This window comes from Oryctolagus cuniculus, chromosome 5 (assembly GCF_051225735.1).
Source record: "Oryctolagus cuniculus isolate XC-2025 breed Fujian yellow rabbit chromosome 5, ASM5122573v1, whole genome shotgun sequence".
In the NCBI taxonomy this organism is placed as follows: domain Eukaryota; kingdom Metazoa; phylum Chordata; class Mammalia; order Lagomorpha; family Leporidae; genus Oryctolagus; species Oryctolagus cuniculus.
Genome location: NC_142871.1, coordinates 128599307 through 128604796, shown reverse-complemented (window position 1 = coordinate 128604796; position 5490 = coordinate 128599307). Strand labels below are relative to the sequence as shown.

Genomic DNA, 5490 nt, shown 5'->3' with positions numbered 1-5490 from the left:
AGGGGCCCAAGCACTTGGGCCATCTTCTGCTGTTGTCCCAGGCCTTGAGCAGGGAGCTGGATCGGAAGTGGAGCAGCCGGGACTCAAACTGTCACTGAAGAAGGATGCCGGCATCACAGGTGGCAGCTTGACCTGCTACATCACAGCACCAGCCCCCATCACCAACTTGAGTCTCGTTACCAGCTAATTATAGAAGCTAAATTGACCCTCCAAGAAGCTATAGTATGACTTTGACCTCCCCAGGGGCAAGTGGAAGCCACAAACCCAGAGATCTAGATGCCTAAAGCTTCAGAACTTGGCCCCAGAAGGAAGCATAATTTGGACAGTTCCCCAAACCCTGGCTGGCATGCCTGCTTGCTGTAGTGTGAGTCCATTGCAAGGGCTTCATCTCCAAGGACAGGACCCCAACCCCAAACTCTGACCCCAAAGTTGTCCCCTGCATCAGCTGTGTCCTCTGTCCCTGAGTGGAAAACAAATCCTGCAGCCTTCCAACCTGCCTGGGCTCTGGCCCTTGCCCTACCCCACCTCCCAGGTCTGAGCCCAGCCTGAGCACACCCGCCTTCTACTCTTCCTCTTGTATTACCCAGAGCTGGACTTTAATAAAGCAGGAGCCATCTCCCGAGTTTGCCAGATGCGTCCCGGCTTCTGCCACCCAGATCACTTGTGTGTGCGGCTTTGCTTCCAACTGGGTGTCTGAACACAACTGACTCAAGGGTGGTGAGAGAGCTGCTCTGCCCAGTGACTGGAGAGGTGCGGAGAGGCGCCAGATAAACCAGCAAACCCAGGAGGCGCACGTCTGCTTCTACGCTCGCCTCACCCCTCCCCTCGTCCCCGAAGCCCGAGTTCTTCTCAGCATTACCAATTTCTGCAGAGGCAGGGGGTGGCGAGGAGAGGCGGCAGACTGGCAGGGGTATGTCCAGTGGCCAGAGCTCCACTGGCCGGGCTGGGAAGGAGGAAGAGCTCTGGAAATGTCTTTCTCTGGCACCTCTGCGACCTCCGCCCAGGGGCAGGCAGAGCCGACGCTGCAGGGGGCGCTCAGAGGGCTGCCGGGTGCAGGAGGGGCTGCAGTCTCTGCTCTTCCTTCAGAGGTGCTGCCGTCTGGTTCTGAGTCTACCCAGAGCTCCCCTTTCTTGTAGTTCCAGAAAGCAAGCGTGAGACGCTTTGCTGTCAGCGATTTTACTGCTGACTCTCCTGAGCACCTCACAAAATATTCAGTCCAACCCCGACCCGGCTGGGGTGTCCCTCAGGGCTCAGCCTCCCTCTTCACCATAGGTTGAGCCTCCCAACCTCCTCTCCCTTCAGGTTCCCCTTCATACACCTGGACCCTCCCCTGGTGTGCAAACCAGAAGGAGCCCCCTCGATCCCACCAGGGGTCTTATCTGTCCATCCGGCGTTCGTGTCTTGGAGGTCTCCTGGCCCAGACAGACACGCTCTTCTCCGGGGAGCACCCCCAGAATGGCCCCGGTCCCTTCCGCCTGCACCTATTCCAACACTTCTCTCATTGCCGTACTCTCAGAAGTTGGCGGTTAAGTTTACGGCTTTCTCCCAGGGAGTTCCTTGACCTCACAAACCCGCCTTCAAAGAGAAATCATGCTGTTAGTCATCTTCCCCAGGGAAGGCTCTTTTCAGATCAAAGACTCAAAGCACCAGCCGCCAGGCCGCCAGGCCGTGCAGAGGGAGTCAGGTGGTGCCAGGAGTGGCTGCCGGACTGGAGGACCGTGGTGACCAGGACTAAAGTCCTAGGTGTCCCCATTTGTCCAGGGCACTGTGCCCTGTGCAGAAACAGATTGACAAGCAGGGCCACCCTGGGCTTCTCCCTGGGAGACCCCTGCCCCCCCGCGCCCCCTGACCATGGCTACTCAAAGCCCTGGACACCCCGTGTTTATGTCAACAGCGCGGTTGCCAGCAGGGGCAGGCTCCTGTCCGCCAGGGGCTGTCTGCTGCCTGCTGCCGTTGTTTGTGTTCCTCGTCTCAGTAGTGACCAGAGGGGCAGGCGTGCCTGGGTTGGGTCTCTGGGGCAACGCGCTGTTGGGGTTCCAGCTGTCCCTGCACGTAAAGCACCCACCCCCTGCACGCACCCCGAGGTGTCTCCTTTCACAGAGAATTTCAACTTTCCCCTGGTGAAGCATATGTTTCCCACCAGCCCCTCTCCTGGCCTCTCTGCTCCCTTCCTAGTAAGGGCAGCTCCGTATCTGGCCAAGAGCCAGGGAAATGCCATGGCCTGACCCTGTCCCCTCCCTCCCCAGCCACCTCCTTAGGACTCAGAATGTTTTCTGAGCGGATCGTGGGAAATGGGGCCAGGAGAGGCAGGTTACAGCGGATCCTGGGCCCATCCCAGCTCCTTCTAGCCACTGCCACCCCAGCAGAAGAGGACTTACACACAGACACACACAGACACACATGTACACACATGCACACGTATGCACACATATACACACATGCATGCACACACAAGCATGCGAACGCATATGCACACATTCCTTGTGTGCCAATTGCTACCCTGCAAGAACTCCTCCGGAGCCTCTTTAGCTGCCTCCCAAGGCCCTGTCTCTCCTTTTCCCCTCCTCCCGCAGAGCTGGGCCTCGGGGGACCCTGGCAGCAGAAAGGACTGAGAGGTGGAGGGGCTGAGAGCGTGGCAATGGATGCAAGGCCGCATCACCGTGGGCAAGTCACTGAGCCCTGGGCCTCGGCTTCCTCACCAGGAAAAGGAGGGCAAAGATAGTAGCTACCCCAGACATCTCTGCAAGGAGTTAAGGATCGATCTGTGTGATGAGTGTAGGGCAGTGTCAGGCCAGCAGCGAGGGTTGTGTTAAAGTCAGCACCCCTGGATTCCAGGCAGCCAACACAGTGCGGAAAGCCTGGAACTTGGAGGATGACAGATTTGGGTTCGGGTTCCAACACTGCACTGGCTAGGGACGTGACCTTGATTGAAAAACCTTACCGAGCACTGTCCTGCTACACAAGAGGGGCGTATTGATAAAAGCTTACCTGATAAGGCACATGTGGTAGGGGGAGGGGAGGGCCATGCCGTGATGAAGAGTGTAGTGACAACTGCAGGGGGAGGAGTCAGGCTCCTGGCACCTGACCCCCAGATTAGCTGCTGCACTCTGGGGCTGGCAGGGGAAACTGGCCTGCTTTGGAACGGACAGCCAGGAACCAGCGAGGAATTCGGGCCCCGGGGAGGTGCCATAAATAGCCTGAACAGGTCAGAGGGCCTCCAGGGATGGCAGATGGGGGGGGGGGGGGTTGGTGTGGTGGGGAGGCTGGAAAAAAACAGTGGAAAAGGAAACTGTCAGTCATCAGTCTGGGGGCAGACCCAGGGCTCTTTCCCAGAGGTCAAAGGGCAAACTGTCTATGGGGGTGGTAGGAGAGAGGGGTTTCATCTCTTCAGGCAGCACCGGCCTGGAACCCCCTTTGCAGCAGCCCCAACATCGCCCAGAGCTCTCTGGAGTCGCTAGTCACATGCCCCTGGGGTCCCGGTAGGCCCACCCTACTCCCTAGTTCCATCCCGCTGAGCAAGCTAACAGCTTGGCCTGTATTCCAGGTGGGAAAACTGAGGCCTAGAAACATTAAGTGTTTTGGCCAAGGTCATTCGGTGGAGCAGGGGCAGAGACGGAAATACAAAGATGGACTTCCCCCCACATATGCTTTGTTTCTTGGCCTCCTAATCCAAAGTTATACCGGACAGTCAAAATGTGTCCCTAGGGAAGCAGTCTTTCTCACAGGGGACCAGTGAACCGGAAGAGGGGTGCACCCCCCTCACCTCCCCAAGGCATTCTCCGCCCCCTTAGTTGATCCGAGCACGTCACGGAACACTTCAGAGATGTTCACTCATGGGGAGATGGGTACAGCCCTGGAAATAAGACCGAACTTAAGCTCCGCAGTCCGGGACTCAGACCCTTGTGTGGTCATGCCCAAATCACTTCATCTTTTTTTATTTTATTTATTTATTTATTTATTTATTTTGACAGGCAGAGTGGACAGTGAGAGAGAGAGACAGAGAGAAAGGTCTTCCTTTGCCGTTGGTTCACCCTCCAATGGCTGCCGCGGCTGGCACGCTGCAGCCGGCGCACCGTGCTGATCTGCAAGCAGGAGCCAGCTACTTATCCCGGTCTCCCTTGGGGAGCAGGGCCCAAGCACTTGGGCCATCCTCCACTGCACTCCCTGGCCACAGCAGAGAGCTGGCCTGGAAGAGGGGCAACCGGGACAGAATCCGGCGCCCCGACCGGGACTAGAACCCGGTGTGCCGGCACCGCAAGGCGGAGGATTAGCCTAGTGAGCCGCTGCGCCAGTCTCACTTCACCTTTTAAGCCACAGTTCCTTAACTTGCAAAATACAATAAATCACAATAATCACAGTCAATACATCACAGTCACGTGAGAGGGATGTGAGGCCCAATGGAGATGCAGATGTGCCCGAGAGCTGATTAGTGCCCCTCATGTCATAATGACTGCTAGCCCCCGGCCAGGAAGTCCTTCATTCATCCCTGTATGATCGGCATTGGCCATGGACCTGGCACACAGGAGCTCCCACTAAGTGTTGATTAAGTAAAAGAATGAAGTCAACTCTGGGTACAAGCGTTGTGCGTTTGCGAGGCATGAACCGTCTTCCCTGTTTATTGGCTACTACTTAGCTCCTTTTCATTGCAGACACGGGCACCATGACCTCCACTCGGGGCTTTTCCTCCGGGAGAATGTCTGAAGCAATCATCTCTGGATCAGGATGCTTTTTAGTATGGGCAGGCATTGTGGTGCTACTTGGGATGCCTGTATCCCACATCACAGTGCCTGCTTGCGTCTTGGCTACTCTGTGCCTCCAACCCAGATCCCTGCCGATGCACCTGGGAGGCAACAGACAATGGCTCCGGCACTTGGCTTCCTGCCACCCATGTGGGAGACAGGGATGCAGGTCCTGGCTCCTGGTTTTGACCAGGCTCAGCCCCAGCTATTGAGGGCATTTGGGGAGTGAACCAGCAGATGGAAGATGTCTCTCTCTCTCTCTCTCTCTCTCTCTCTCTCTCTCTCTCTCTCGTCTCTCTGTCATTCTGCCTTTAAAATAAATAAATAAATCTTTTTTTAAAAAAAGGAATGATTTCAGTCCTATATGTAATAAGTAGGATGACCACATAACTTATTGCCCATGCTGGGACACTTTTGCGAGAGAAAGGGGTGCTTTTAGCAGTGATTACTGGACAACAGAGAGAAGCCAGCCACCCCAGGCAAACCCAGTGTGAGGACCACACGCCGCCCAGTGGTGGTTCTCTGCTTCCCAGAACCCTCAGAGGAGGTGGTCCAGGCCCTCCATACCACCCTGCCTCCTTCTCTCCCCAGACCCCACCTTCCCATCCCCCCCGCCCCGCCCATCTCCCCTCTCTGCAGTTGTTTTCAGGCTGGTTTCCCAGTGGTCTAGCTTGCTCCTTTTCAACCTGCAGGTGAGCCTGACCCTCCCCTTTGTGTTCCTGAGAATGTTCTAGAGCATCTGCATTGCCTC

At 56.4% G+C, this 5490-nt stretch overlaps 1 long non-coding RNA gene across 1 annotated transcript; it reads left to right on the top strand.

The window, feature by feature from the left end:
• The first annotated feature begins 3068 nt into the window (after positions 1 to 3068).
• On the top strand, positions 3069 to 5084 carry LOC149126655 (uncharacterized). Its single transcript, XR_016234087.1, has 2 exons — positions 3069 to 3205; positions 4650 to 5084. It is a non-coding gene; the product is annotated as an uncharacterized LOC149126655 (long non-coding RNA).
• The last annotated feature ends 406 nt before the right edge of the window (positions 5085 to 5490 follow it).